This window comes from Schistocerca americana, chromosome 2 (genome assembly GCF_021461395.2).
Source record: "Schistocerca americana isolate TAMUIC-IGC-003095 chromosome 2, iqSchAmer2.1, whole genome shotgun sequence".
Taxonomy (NCBI): Eukaryota; Metazoa; Arthropoda; class Insecta; order Orthoptera; family Acrididae; genus Schistocerca; species Schistocerca americana.
The window spans coordinates 81,068,774-81,085,433 of NC_060120.1; positions in this window are offsets into that span (position 1 = coordinate 81,068,774).

The following is a 16,660-nucleotide window of genomic DNA, read 5'->3' on the forward strand; positions in this document are numbered from 1 at the left end:
CAAGATCTATGCATCTCCGCTAATTGGCACGGCATTTAGTCTGTTTCGCATCTTTCCGCACACACGGACCTTTGCACTAGTCTAGCTTCATATTCCGCCTAAAAGCACTACTCTGTAACGTGCTGCGTTTTGATCAAAGCTCAAGTAACTCTTTCACGATGAACTTCGGAAAAGTTCTCATGACGTCACGGGAAACTGTCCCATCAAACCCACGTCAGCCGACAAAAGTGGAATCCCATCATTAATGACTGTATAAAAAAGGGAGGCGTCCAGCCTACCTACCAACCGCAGCCCCTAGCTGGTTAAATCTCTGGGCTCCAACGAATCGTCCCATCGTGAAGAGAAATCATATTTCAACACGTCTCAAAAGTGATCGGGACGAGTTATTCCTGTGCCAGCTCGTTCCTGCAGATCCGCAAAATAAATTTTGCAAAGTAGATCAATATTAATGTAGCATACAACTATGACTACTCCCACAAGATACTGAATCATGGCTGTAAGGGATTCATGCATTGTTGTGAATATCATACGTCGCAAGGAAAACTCGCAACGCTGGGAATTTGACCCAAATGGAAGATGTGCTCTGTATTTCGACGTTTTCGTACCTTGGAAGAGCGGCACCCTATTCCCAATATCAAGAAACTTTATCATTTTTATTTAATTCAGTGGGGCCAACAACAGTAAAACATTATGAACTACTCAAGACCGGAAGTTCATGGCTTCAAACGTCCCCTTAGAAAAATTATAAATGACTGTGCTTAAACTGACACACAATAGTTTTAGCGCAACGCAATATGACTTTCAAAAATCCCTACAAAATAATGGCCCTGACTAACAATAACCTATAACTTTCATGAATCACTTCCCTCACAGAAATCTTCGTTACTCGAACTACTGCAATGCAGCGAGCGCCACTACTGCCAGCGAAATAAAAGATTCTAACTACTGAAGGCACTAACTACTGATAGGCATAGTTAGCAAATGAAAGATTTTGATGGAGAACAAACAATGTATTTACCTTAATAGTGTTCAAAAGTCATTATATATATATATATATATATATATATATATATATATATATATATATATATATATATATCAGCTCATGACATCCAGTCCTACAAATTTACTGTCTCTGATGGACACACGTCCAGATCATCCGCTCTCGAAACTCCGCCATCTCCCCCCACATCCACCGCTGCTGGCGGCTCACCTCCAACTGCGCAACGCTACGCGCTGTTAACAGCCAACTGCCCAACACTACAATAACAAATTCCAACAATGCAAACCAGCCACGGACTGGACACAGCACAGTCAGTGATTTTCATATAGAGCGCTACATGGCGTTACCAACATAAAAACCTAAACAGCCTACTTACAGGCTTTTTGATAGCGTGTGTTACTCATTCAATAGTTGGGTAACATGCTCGAAGGTCAACTGCTTTCTCGTCATGGTGATAAGCGTGGGTTTTCTCATTGACTTTCACAATTAAGTGAACAAATTGGGTGTAGAGAAGAAACTGCCATTCTATCACTATCACCATTCAAATAATAGTGAAAAATAAGCGTAGAACTGCTGTTACGAATGGATAATTGAATGTAGCCTAAATTGTGGGTCACATAAATATAACGTAAGGGAAGGACAAATAGATATCTAAATAGCAACTGTTGTTACGAATGGATAATTGAATGTAGCCTAAATTGTGGGTCACATAAATATAACATAAGGGAAGGACAAATAGATATCTAAATAGCAACTGCTGTTACGAATGGATAATTGAATGTGGCCTAAATTGTGGAACGTAAGGGAAGGACAAATAGATATCTAAATAGCAAATCTACTGTTGGAATCTCCATGGAAGAACTTGATAACGTCATTAAAAAGTCGAAAGCTGCTAAAGCAACGGTTTTAGACGATCTGAGAGAGGAACAGATCAAACATTTAGGCACCAAAGGAATTCATTGCTCCTGCTAGATTATATTTGTTTATTTGTCTCTAAGTGGCGGACAAATAGCTAACACGCGTCGTAGAGTTTTTCTTACATTGGCAGCTCGTGGTCGTGGGGACGAACAACGCAATCCCAGTGCGGTAAGGTGCGCAGCCACTACACGAGGCAATCAAGTAATTACTGGAAAAGTCGATCAGCGGACTCGGATTAATTTCCAACACTGGATTATTACCGAAACAATTAAGACAATCTTGGGCCCACGAAACGAGGATATAAACGTTACCACCTGTATATCAGCTCTGCAACAACCTGATTACATTATGTTCAGTTGCAAATTCCTACCACTGAATTGGAAACAAATGTCTCTACCGGTCTCCACTTAACCCCATCTAGAACATCGCAATGTCATCAAAACTCTGTGGAAAGAAAAGTTTTCTAGACCAGTGTTCAAAGCAGGAAATATCGAACAGTTATAGGAACTCAGGCCCCACTGTTCTCACAGAAATAATATAGTTCATTCTCCTTTTAAGAAGCCTTTGATTGCTAGTTATTTTTACGATATGCTGCCTATGATTAACAACAACAGCTTCTACCTCTTCAGTTTCCATGTCTCTACTTTCAAGTACAAAACTGCCTACTAGTCATCAGTACTGGGAGCTACTGTCGTAATTTCTCGAACCTCTGCACTTAATCAAAACATGCCTTCAGAGGTCAAAAGATGCTGATGAATCTCTCCGCCTGTGCACAGGGACATAACTTATGAGATATTTCAGTCTTTCCGTGGTCTAAATGGTGCTCGGCTGATCACCTTATATCCCAAACGTTTCTGGAGAAACCGATACGCTAGTGAAATTAGTTTGTGTCTTACAACTCTCTGGTTGTTAAGGCTTCTTTGTGTGTGTGTGTGTGTGTGTGTGTGTGCGCGCGTATGTGCGTGTGTGTGTGTGTGTGTGTGTGTGTGTGTGTGTGTGTGTGTATGTGTCTGCCTATGTATGAGAGAGAGAGAGAGTGAGAGAGAGACGGAGAAGGGAATGCGGAAGGGAGGGATGCAGGGAGCATGGAATAGGGAGAAGGGTAGAAGCGCAAAATTGAAAAGCAACAAAAGTGGGCCTTGTATAAAAGTGTGTAATAGTTACTTTCATCGTAGGCGGGGGAGAACAGGGATAAGACAGAACGACAGATAGATAATGAGACAGTAGGCTTAACATAATTATTTCACAAATTCTGGGATGAGAGAGGAGGAAAGTAAGAGGATGAAGTAGAGAGAGATATTAAAAGGAAAATTTATTTGATGTCATTAATATTTTTTGGTGGACGGAGTGAAGGCATGTCAGACCAGACTACAGAGAGAGGGAGAGAGGGAGAGAGGGGGAGAGAGAGAGAGAGAGAGAAAGAAATAAAGAAAGAGAGCGAGAGAGAGAGAGAGAGAGAGAGAGAGAGAGAGGAGAGGTGGGAGGGTAAATTAGAGGTGAATAAATTTTAAAAGAAATAATTTAGGTATTTTTGGGAGGATGCAAGGGGTAGTAATGGAGGGGAAAAGAGAGATGAATTTAAAATAACGATAAATAGCAATAAAAAGGTCCCTCTTTTTTATGTATGTAGACAGAGAGCAAATGAAAGAGAAATGTAACATATAAAACATACATTTAAAAAGAACTTACTGCAATTAAAACGGTAACTTAAAGAAAAACTAAGTAGTATTTTACTGCCCGAGTTCGATACTTTTCCGTAGCAAAGTGATCATCCACTAGTTCTCATTGACAGAAAATTGAGCAAATGAAAATGAATTGCTTTCAGTGCTCTAATACTTCTATGTTGTCCAGAATCTTTCATTATTTCTCACTTCAATCATGTCTTTTGACATGGAATCAATATTCATCCGTAGCACCAAAACCAAATCTCAAATGCTTCGATTCTCTTCTGTTCCTGTTTTCATGAAGTCAATGTTTCACTAACACACAATGCTGGGTTCCAAACATAGATTCTCAGAAACTTTTTCCTCGAATTAAGGTTATGTTTGATACTAGTAAACTTCTCTTGGCCAGGAATGCCCCTTTTGTCAGTTCTAGTCTGCTTTTGATGTCCTCCTTGCTCCACCAGTCATTGGTTATTTTGCAGCCTAGGTAGCAGAAATCCTTAACTTCATCTACTTCGTGACCATCAATCCTTATGTTAAGTTTCTCGCTGTTCTCATTTCTGCTGCTTCACATTACTTTCTTCTTTCTTCTATTTTCTCTCAGTCCATATTCCGTACTAATTAGACTGTCCAATCCATTCAGCAGATCTTGCAATTCTTCTCCACTTTCACTCAAGATAGTAGTATCATTAGCTAATCGTATCATTGATACCTTTCACCCTGAATTTTAATTCCACTCCTGAACATTTCTTTACTTTCATCATTGCTTCTGCGATGCACAGATTGATCAGTAGGGGCGAAAGACTACATCCTTGTCTTACACCCTTTTTAATCCGAGAATTTCGTTCTTGGTCGTCCACTCTTATTATTCCCTCTTGGTTCTTGTACACATTGTATGTTACCCGTTTCTCCATACAGCTTACCCCTACTTTTCTCAGAATATCGAACATATTGCACCATTTTACACTGTCGAACGATTTTTCAAAGTCGACAAATTCTATTAACGTGTCTTGATTTTTTTTTTTAGTCTTGCTTTCATTATCATGCGCAACCTCAGATTTGGGTCTCTGGTGCTTTCATATTTTCTAAAGCCAAACTGATCGTCATCTAATACATCCTCAATTTTATTTTCCATTCTTCTGAATATTCAGAATCCAACTGTCACCAACGTGGATGCGTGAGCTGTTAAGTTCATTGTGCGATAATTCTCGCACTTCTCAGTTCTTGTAGTCTTCGTAACTGTGTGGATGATATTTTTCCGAAAGTCAGACGGTATATTGCCAGACTCATACATTCTACACACCAACGCGAATATTCGTTTAGTTGCCACTTTTCCCCATGATTTTAGAAATTCTGATGGAATGTTATCGATCCCTTCTGCCTTATTTGACCTTAAGTCCTCCAAAGTTTTCTTAAATTCTGATTCTAATACTAGATCCTCTATCTCTTCTAAATCGACTCCTGTTTCTTCTTTTATCACATCAGACAAATCTTCCCCCTCATAGACGCCTTGAGTGTACTCTTACTCGCTCTCTCCTCTGCCTTTAACAGTGGAATTCCCGTTGCTCTCTTCATCTTATTACCCTTGCTTTTAATTTCACAGAAGGTTATTTTGACTTTCCTACATGCTGAGTGAGTAGTTCAGACTATCATTTCTTTTTTGATTTCTTCACATTTCTCATGGAGCTGTTTCGTCTTATCTTCCCTGCACTATCCGTTTATTTCGTTCTTCAGTGACTTGTACTTCTGTATTCCTGAATTTCCCTGAACATTTTGTACTTCCTTCTTTCATCGATCGGCTGAAGTATTTCATTGTTTCTTTGTAGTTACCTTCTTTGTTCCTTTCTTTTTCTTTCCAGCTTCTGTGATTGCCCTTTTTAGAGACGTCCATTCCTCTTCAACTGCACTGGCTACTGGAGTATTCTTTATTGTTTTATCTAGAGTCTTAGAGAACTTCAGGCGTGTCTCGTCATTACGTAGTACTTCCGTATCCCACTTCTTTGCGTATTGATACTTCTTGATTAATCTCTTAAACTTCAGCTTACTTTTCATCACTACTACATTGTGGTCTGAGTCTGTATGTCCTCCTAAGTACGTCTTACAATCCGGAATCTGATTTCAGAATGTCTGTCTGAGCATGATGTAATCTAACTGAAATCTTCCCGTATCGCCCGGCCGTTTACATGTATACCTCCTCCTCTTGTGATTCTTGAAGATAATATTCGCAATTACTAGCTGAAATTTATCACAGAATTGAAGCAGTCTTCCTCCTCTCTCATTCCTTGTCCCTGGCCCATATTCTCCTGTAACCTTTTCTTCTACTCCTTCCCCTTCTACTCCAGTCCCTCATAAGTATTAGATCTTCATTTTCCTTTGGGTATTGTATTACCCTTTCAATATCCTCATATACTTTCTCTATTTCTTCATCTTCAGTTTGCGACGTTGCACCTGAACTAACGTTGTCGGTGATGGTTTGCTGTCGATTCTGATAAGAGTAACCCTATCACTAAACTGTTCACAGTTAACACTCTCTGCCCTGCCTTCCTATTCATAACGAATCCTACTTCAGCTATACCATTTCCTGCTGCTGTTGATATTACCCTATACTCAACTGACCAGAAATCCTTGTCTTCTTTCCATTTCACTTCACTGACCCCTACTATATCTAACTGCCTTTGCATTTCCCTTTCCAGATTTTCTAGCTTAACTACCACATTCAAATTCTGACATTCCAATCCCCGACTCATAAAACGTTATCCTTTCGTTGATTATTGAATCTGTTTCTCATTATCACCTCCCCCTTGGCAGTCCCCTCCCAGAGATCCGAATGGGGGACTATTCCGGAATCTTTTGCCAATGGAGAGATCATCATAACCCCTTTTCAATTACGGGTCACATGTCCTGTGGATACACATTATGTGTCTTTAATGCAGTAGTTTCCATTGCCTTCTGCATCCTCATGCCGCGATCATTCCCGATTCTTCCGCCTTTAGGGGCAGTTTCCCACCCCAAGGACAAGAGAGTGCCCTGAACCTCTGTCCGCTACTCCGCCCTCTTTGACAAGATCGTTGGCAGAATGAGGGTGAGTTCTTAGGCCGGAAGTCTTCAGCCGCCAATGCTTATTATTAATAAAAATTTAAATAGTGGGGCGTTTCGAACCAAGGAATGAGCAAGTTTAGATTATGAATCAAATAAGCTACCCCTAGATCACGGATGCAGCCACTTAACAGCAATTCCATGAGTGCAGGGCACCTAAAGCTCATGAATGTGCCAGGTATAAGACACGCTGGTGGTAAGGCTGAATCCCGTGCAGCTGCAGCTGGCTTACACTGGGGAACAGGTCGTGTGGTCGAAGAAAATAGTTTTCGACATTATCAGCAGGACAAGAAAGGTAAATCAACGTCAGATCAGTATGCTACATCTGACGTTAAGTCATAAACCCCATTTGACAACACTCAGTTACATCCACAGTCAGCACCACTAGCTTGTTAGGGTTGAACGGGGAGTATGGCTGTTGAATTCAGTGCTTGGTAATGATATCCTGTGGTGCATTTGTTTGTTTGTCTACGTTTTTTGTTACATTTGTCACTAGCAATTAGTGTCCCGCTGTTGTTCAAAGGCCTCCCCCCGACTTCCTCCATTGGTCTGAATCGCGCGCTATTGTTGCCGTGGTGGTCCATCACACAATTGCAGCTCTTCTCACCCTCTTCTTCCTCATCTTCCGTTTCTCTTTTGTCCTGTTAGGGGCAGCTAGTCTGTGGTTAATTTGTTTGTAAATACAGTATTTGCAGGTGCATCCACACGATATTTAGGGTGCGTGAATTCGCGTCCATTACATAAATAATAATATTGTTTGTTAGTTACTTAGTTAATTAGTTAGTTACATATTCAATAGATAATTTAAATGATTATTTTATCGAAATGATGTAGAACGAGTACGTTACAGGATATGCATACATGATTAGTGTCAACATTGATGAACACATTGTCATTTTATTCCTACTCGTGCAACTACAGATAAAAAATAATTTTTTTTTTGCTAGTTACCAGTTTTTAAGTAGAAATTTGTCAATGGAGTAAAAGGAGTCGTCCAGGAGAAATGATTGTAAATTAGATTTAAACCTTGTGAAAGACGTGCACTTCATTCACCTTTCAGTGCTCGTATTTCATATTTCTAATCCAAGCATTCTGGTACTCGGTGAAATAATAATTCAGGCAATATTAATAATTTCTATGGGTTGCCTGATTTATTTGACGATTTTTATAGTTTGTCTCACACTGATCTGTGAGAGGAGCTTGGCGCCAGGAATTTTCTTTATTTATGGGCGAGGGCAGCAGTCTTCCTAGCAGCCATGATGGCTGCCCGTTTCCTATCCTTTTCTGATCGCCAGGCTAGCACGTGGTGTCGGTTGAAAGTTCGGTAGTGGCCAAAGTTTCTTCTGTTCTCAGTTCCCCAACCTGCTTTACCAACCTTGTAACTGCTATTTCTGCTCGATTTTAACGTCGCGAGGTCGCGTCCCTGTGAAATACCGGCCCTATGATTGGCCAGTTCAGGTGCGCGCCCGTTTTTCGCGGATGGGCGCCAACCGCTCTCCGCGGGTGGATAGTGGTAAGTTCGGTAAGCATGAGCGCCGACGCGCACTGTAGATTCGCGCCCTGCGGCCCAGGGGGAACCTTATAGATCATTGTGAATAGTTTCGCGTCTTGCGGGTTCTATTTCTTTAGTACGGGAGGTTACCTAGCGATTCACGCACAGTAGCATCTTTCTTAGTCTTTGGCTGATTCATGGTGGTGGTCGTTGCATGCCTGCAACCCCTTCCGTTATTAAATGGGACCCCATTTGATAATACGGCGGTCGTTACTAAAATTCCTTTTCTCCTGCTGTCGTGGTTTGTTAAGAACGTACGTTGGGGAAAGCTGCTGAACTCGAATCTTTCTTCCCCCACCCCCATTTGGTTGTATTATTGTTTAATTTTCAACTGTTTAATAAATGAGTCCTTTCATCTTACATTCTCTCTTTCATTACGTGAAATCACCCCAAGTGTCACAGAATAATGCGGAACTATAACGGTTACTACAAGGTCGTGCAGGTCTCGCACCATTAACGATAGTATAAAGATTCCATATCGCGCGCCTGGCACGACCATTGCACGCATGGCACCGAAATAGTAATGATCATTTTCAGTTATTCCCCACTGATAAACTGGGAAGTGTTCATGGCTCAGTGTGAGTACGTGAACACTAAATCCACTTGATGTGGTGGAAGTAGTGGCCTCTGTTTTACCTTGCTAGTTTAGACTAAATATCAAAAAATCACAGCCCCTACAGCAAGGAATAGTATCCTGTAAAATAAAAACGAGCCACTGCTTTTACTTGCTTCGCTACCGATCAGACAATTTATGTTATTGGACAAATGATCAAAAATTTTTGCTGCTGTACATTTAAATCCTCGTTGCACCGCTGACAGCTTTAAAATAGACGACAGAATAGTCTCTTTGAATACATGACTCCATATGCTTCTGGAAAGATAATTTTGTGACTATACTTTTCATTCCAAGAATTTATCGTTTCAAGTTGCGAAAGACGAATATAAGCGGTTTCAGAAAATAAAAAACTTGGTGATAAAATTATTAGCTAGACAGCGAACATCTGCAAGCACATTTTTGAAAGCCTTCTATCCTGTGTGCGGTATATCTGTTGGTATGCTGGTGACGTCGCAGTTAAGTGCATAATCTGTACCATAAAGTTAACAGTCCTTAGCCCATGGGGCATAGGTGAATATAGGGTGAGCATCGAATTTCTCACATTTATTGACATTATGTCCAACTTGCACTATCTGACGTCATAACCTGGTCCGGTTTTTATGCTGATATTGACAAATGGTCCGATTTTTCTGCCATTCTACAGTGGCCAAATTTTTTTACTATTGAATGTACACAGTCCAGACACATTAATGTGAGTACCAGCTATGTTCGACGTCAACGTGCAGGCTGCAGCACTAGCGGTGGAGGGTATATAAAGCGTGTCGGGAGGATGCGGAAAAAAGTGAAGTCGTTGTCGGAAACGGAGTGATTTGTGTGACGTCCAAAAACGTGTGATCATTGATTTTTGGGCCAAGGGTGGAAGCGTTTCCGAAACGGCTATGTGTGTAAACTGATTGTGTGGCGCTGTGTGCGTGGCAAAATGGCGCTATCCAAAACTGGTGCCGAGGCAACAGTGGAGCACCAAGGGCGTAGATGACGGGAGCGAACGACGGTTGTGGAGGCCTGAACGGGCTAATAGACGTGGAACAACTATGTATGCAAAATCACTTGATTTATTCAACACTTATCTCGCGACTCTTAGCGGGTTGCTCTAGGACACTCAAATGAAATTTCTTTGGAGCTCTTGGACTATTTCTGTACGTTCACCGATTGTACGAAGGTCATGTTTGCTACTTTTCAAGACGTGATACTAGCTCAGTAACGTCGTGCACACACTGTATGATAGGTCAGAAGCTGGACGACACTGCCCGAAACCGCTGAAAAGAGGTAGCAAAAACAGCGATCGACAGGTGGAAAATAAGTGTATTTCCTACAAATACGAATCACGGGTACCGTACCTCCCTCCTGACGAGAAAGTGCAGTTTCGGTAAGGGAGACTACAAAAATGTTTACCGTGCTTTCAACATTGAATATAAATTATATTTATTGCTATAGCATTTTTTTGTTTCAGGTCTACTAAAGAATCCTTGAGGTTTCTGTACAACTGTGTCTCATTCAACACTTCCGCCACAAGGAGCGCTGTGTGAGCTAGATCGTAAAAATGGCTTCATCCCAGGAGAAAGCTCAGTGTGTGTTGTGTGGCTAGCAGAAAGCAAATCATCGATTACTGCGCAGGGAAAGTTTATGTTCCATTACGGGAAAAGGTATGAGTGGAAACGTTTTTAGCAATTGGGTCGGTTCAGATTATCTGTTTCGGAGGAGACTGTGCAGACAGTTCAAACCGCATTCACGAGGTCGCCACGGGAGTCGATTAGGCGAGCTTCGCGGGAGCTTCACGTACCAAAGAATACAGTACCTAAGTGGTTCACAAACGTCTTAAATTCTATGTGTACGAGGTGAAGAACCAGATGGACGCCTAAAAAAGTGAACAGTTTGCAATGGCCGCGATGAACCGTATGGATGAGGACAATGATTTCTTGAAGCGTGTATGTTTTGCCGATGAACTTACATTACGTGTTTGTGGCTCAGTTAACCGCGATAACATCTAGATTTTGGTATCATAGAAGCCTCATGTTGTAGGAGAACGCATTCAGGACAGTCCAGAGGTTAATCTGGAATACATTTCACATAAATTTTCTCAGCATGTCATAGTCTTAGGTGGAGATTTCAATTTACCAGGTATAGACTGGGACACTCAGATGTTTAGGACGGGTGGGAGGGACAGAGCATCGAGTGACATTATACTGAGTGCACTGTCCGTAAATTACCTCGAGCAATTAAACAGAGAACCGACTCGTGGAGATAACATCTTGGACCTACTGGTAACAAACAGACCCGAACTTTTCCACTCTGTAAGCGCAAAACAAGGAATCAGTGCTCATAAGGCCGTTGCAGTATCCCTGAATATGGAAGCAAATAGGAATATAAAAAAAGGGAAGAAGGTTTATCTGTTTAGCAAGAGGCAGATTTCAGACTACCTAACAGATCAAAACGAAAATTTCTGTTCCGGCACTGACAATGTTGAGTGTTTATGGAAAAAGTTCAAGGCAATCGTAAAATGCATTTTAGACAGGTACGTGCCTAGTAAAACTGTGAGGGACGGGAAAAACCCACCGTGGTTCAACAACAAAGTTACGAAACTACTGCGAAAGCAAAGAGAGCTTCACTGCAAGTCTAAACGCAGCCAAAACCTCTCAGACAAACAGAAGCTGAACGATGTCAAAGTTAGCGTAAGGAGGGCTATGCGTGACGCGTTCAGTCAATTCGAAAGTAAAATTCTATGTACCGACTTGACAGAAAATCCTAGGAAGTTCTGGTCTTACGTCAAATCGGTAAGTGGCTCGAAACAGCATATCCAGACAGTCTGGGATGATGATGGCATTGAAACAGAGGATGATACGCGTGAAGCTGAAATACTTAACACCTTTATCCAAAGCTGTTTCACAGAGGAAGACCGCACTGCAGTTCCTTCTCTAAATCCTCGCACAAACGAAAAAATGGATGACATCGAAATAAGTGTCCAAGGAATAGAAAAGCAACTGAAATCACTCAACAGAGGAAAGTCCACTGGACCTGACGCGATACCAATTCGATTCTACACAGAGTATGCGAAAGCACTTGCCCCTCTTCTAACAGCCGTGTACCGCAAGTCTCTAGAGGAACGTAAGGTTCCAAATGATTGGAAAAGAGCACAGGTAGTCGCAGTCTTCAAGAAGGGTCGTCGAGCAGATGCGCAAAACTGTAGACTTATATCTCTGACATCGATCTGTTGTAGAATTTTAGAACATGTTTTTTGCTCGAGTATCATGTCATTTCTGGAAACCCAGAATCTACTCTGTAGGAATCAACATGGATTCTGGAAACAGCGATCGTGTGAAACCCAACTCGCGTTATTTGTTCATGACACCCAGTAAATATTAGATACAGGCTCCCAGGTAGATGCCATTTTCCTTGACTTCCGGAAAGCGTTCGATACAGTTCCGCACTGTCGCCTGATAAACAAAGTAAGAGCCTACGGAATATCAGACCAGCTGTGTGGCTGGATTGAAGAGTTTTTAGCAAACAGAACACAGCATGTTGTTCTCAATGGAGAGACGTCTACAGACGTTAAAGTAACCTCTGGCGTGCCACAGGGGAGTGTTATGGGATCATTGCTTTTGACAATATATGTAAATGACCTAGTAGATAGTGTTGGAAGTTCCATGCGGTTTTTCGCGGCTGATGCTGTAGCATACAAAGACGTTGCAGCATTATAAAATTGCAGTGGAATGCAGGAAGATCTACAGCGGATAGGCACTTGGTGCAGGGAGTGGCAACTGACCCTTAACATAGACAAATGTAATGTATTGCGAATACATAGAAAGAAGGATCCTTTATTGTATGATTATATAATAGCGGAACAAACACTGGTAGCAGTTACTTCTGTAAAATATTTGGGAGTATCCGTGCGGAACGATTAGAAGTGGAATGATCATACAAAATTAATTGTTGGTAAGGCGGGTACCAGGTTGAGATTCATTGGGAGAGTCCTCAGAAAATGTAGTCCATCAACAAAGGAGGTGGCTTGCAAAACACTCGTTCGACGTATACTTGAGTATTGCTCATCATTGTGGGATCCGTACCAGGTCGGGTTGACAGAGGAGATAGAGAAGATCCAAAGAAGAGCGGCGCATTTGGTAAGCGTAATAGCGTTACGGAGATGTTTAACAAACTCAAGTGGCAGATTCTGCAAGAGAGGCGCTCTGCATCGCGGTGTAGCTTGCTGTCCAGGTTTCGAGAGGGTGCGTTTCTGGATGAGGTATTGAATATATTGCTTCCCCCTACTTATACCTCCCGAGGAGATCACGAATGTAAAATTAGAGAGATTCGAGCGCACACGGAGGCTTTCCGGCAATCGTTCTTCCAGCGAACCATAAGCGACTGGAACAGGAAAGGGAGGTAATGACAGTGGTACGTAAAGTGCCATCCGCCACACACCGTTGGGTGGCTTGCGGAGTATAAATGTAGATGTAGATGTAGATGTAGAATGTGTGGTGTGAATTAATGTTTGATGGAGTGATCCACATTTTTCTTCCTCGATAGCAGTGTAAGTGGATGCGTTTAGCTAGACTTGTTGGTCAGTTATGCTGTTCTGCAGCTATACATTATGAAAGATACTATCATCTGTCAGCATGGGACTCCTCCTCATTGCGCTGTAGGAAGTCCGCGATTTTCTAAATGAAACCTTGCCCAATACGTGGTTTGCCAGAAATGTCTCCGAAATCGCCTGACATAACCCCCTTAGTATCTTTTTTTGGCGGTATGCGGAAGACACTGTATGCAAAACAGCCGTCCCTGATATAGTGTCATTGAAACCAACGTCAGACATGCCACTGGCACAATCACATGAGACATGTTGCAGAATGTGTGGCAAGAAAATGAATACCAGCTTGATATTTCGTCTGTTACGTACTGAAGTGATTTAAATGTTGAGGTGTAATACCTTAAAGTTCAAAACTTAATAAGTAGAGACATCTATGGTTTAACACATGTTTTGTTTACTGTATGCAAAAAAGAGTTACACTATTTTGTTACCAGACTAGTTGTATTATTATAACCTCCACTGAGTAGTTGCCTTTTCAGTTTGTGATGAAATAATTCAGTTTGGAATGTAATAAAATGTAACGTAAGGATTATGACTGACAAGCGAGGATGTCAGTAGGTGTGTCAGCAGGTGGCACCAGTCATTCCTGGGGCCGGAAGCTAGTGGTGGGCAGAGTCTGAGGAACGGCAATTTGCGGAAAAACGGGGCGCAGCTGTGCGGGCTTCCCCGCTCTTCCCCTCCCATTCCCTCTCCCCTCTCGTGCAGTGCCGGCGACGGGCCGCCACCGTAATGCAGTTTGCGGACGCAAAAAGAGGAGCGGCCACCCACCCCACCCCACCGCGGCACGGGCAAGAACTGGCGCGCCGTCCAATCAACTAACTCTTAATTGCTGCGGCCCTCCGAATCCGTCGCGCCCCACCGGAATCCACGTTCCTTGGCCCGCTGCCGCTGCCGCTGCCGCTGCCGATGTCCCCCCGGCGGAAACGAGCCCACAAAAAGCGCGGCGCCGCGCGCCCCTGGGGGCGTGTCACGCGCCCACCAAACCCACTTACCCTTGTTGGCTGTTTGCTTCTTACCCCGCTGCGCCGTGTCCGTCTTTTTGTTAAGTGTCACAGGCCTGCAAACGCCGCCCCCTTCCGCGCAATTACAGGCCGGCCGGGCACGCGGCTCTTTCGCCGTGCACGTTCGAATTGCGTTTAGCGCTGTAATTGCGTAGCTCTCGTTCCTCCGAGCTCCGTCAAACGGACGATAATAGTTTTTCGGCGTCCCCTCAGAGCTACCCCATATACTTAATGGCGTGCTTCCGAGTCTTCAACAGAGCCGTTGATTCAATTTTTATGGGCAATACTAGGACAGAAGCCCGGCGTTGCTCAGGTATTTGTTTCCAGCTGTGCCGTACCACGCAGCGTGTGGCAGTTTTTCACGCGTCTCACTGTTCACGACGTCATATCTCGTGAACTACACTACTGGCCATTAAAACTGATACACCACGAAGATGACGTGCTACAGACGCGAAATTTAACCGACAGGAAGAAGATGCTGTGATATGCAAATGATTAGCTTTTCAGAGCATTCACACAAGGTTGGCGCCAGTGACTACACCTCAACGTGCTGACATGAGGAAAGTTTCCAACCGATATCTTATACACAAACAGCAGTTGACCGGCGTTGCCTCGTCAAACGTTGTTGTGATGCCTCGTAAGGAGGACAAATGCATACCATCACGTTTCCGACTTTGATAAAGGTCGGATTGTATATCGCGATTGCGATTTATCGTGTCGCGACATTGCTGCTCGCGTTGGTCGAGATCCAATGACTGTTAGCAGAATATGGAATCGGTGGGTTCAGGAGGATAATACGGAACGCCGTGCTGGATTCCAACGGCCTCGTATCACTAGCAGTCGAGATGACAGGCATCTTATCCGCATGGCTGTAACGGATCGTGCAGCCACGTCTCGAAAAAATGGTTCAAATGGCTCTGAGCACTATGGGACTCAACTGCTGTGGTCATAAGTCCCCTAGAACTTAGAACTACTTAAACCTAACTAACCTAAGGACAGCACACAACACCCAGCCATCACGAGGCAGAGAAAATCCCTGACCCCGCCGGGAATCGAACCCGGGAACCCGGGCGTGGGAAGCGAGAACGCTACCGCACGACCACGAGATGCGGGCCAGCCACGTCTCGATTCCTGAGTCGACAGATGGGGGCGTTTGCAAGACAACAACCATCTGCACCAACAGTTCGACAACAGCATGGACAATCACCTCGGAGACCATGGCTGCGGTTACCCTTGACGCTGCATCACAGACAGGAGCGCCTGCGATGGTGTACTCAACGACCAACTTCGGTGCACGAATGGCAAAACGTCATTTTGTCGGATGAATCCAGGTTCTGTTTACAGCATCATGATGGCCGCATCCGTGTTTGGCGACATCGGCGGTGAACGCACATTGGAAGCGTGTATTCGTCATCGCCATACTGGCGTATCACCTGGCGTGATGGTATGGGGTGCCATTGTTTACACGTCTCGGTCACCTCTTGTTCGCATTTACGGCCCTTTGAACAGTGGACGTTACATTTCAGATGTGTTATTACCCGTGGCTCTACCCTTCTTTCGATCCCTCCGAAATCCTACATTTCAGCAGCATAATGGACGACCCCATGTTGCAGGTTCTGTATGGGCCTTTCTGGATACAGAAAATGGTCGACTGCTGCCCTTGCCAGCACATTCTCCAGATCTCTCACCAATTGAAAACGTCTGCTCAATGGTGGCTGAGCAACTGGCTCGTCACAATACGGCAGTCATTACTCTTGATGAACTGTGGTATCGTGTTGAAGCTGCATGGGCAGCTGTACCTGTACACGCCATCCAAGCTCTGTTTGACTCAATGCCGAGGCGTATCAAGGGCGTTATTACGGCCAGAGGTGGTTGTTCTGGGTACTGATTTCTCAGGATCTATGCACCGAAATTGCGTGAAAATGTAATACATGTCACTACTAGTATAATATATTTGTCCAATGAATACCCGTTTATCAGTTGCACTTCTTCTTGGTGTAGCAATTTTGATGTCCAGTAGTGTGTGTGTCGCATAGTAATAAAATACTAGCTTGGTGCCCACTGCTTCGCTCGAGGAGATTATACTCTCTGCACTGATTCTTTTTTCTCTTTAATAGAATTTTCATGTTATTCACAAACTGCAACACCTTCTAAACTTTTCACGCTAATTAACGCCCCTGGGCTCAAGCCACTTGTTTCGCACGAGAAGAGTGGTCATGCTGTACTAG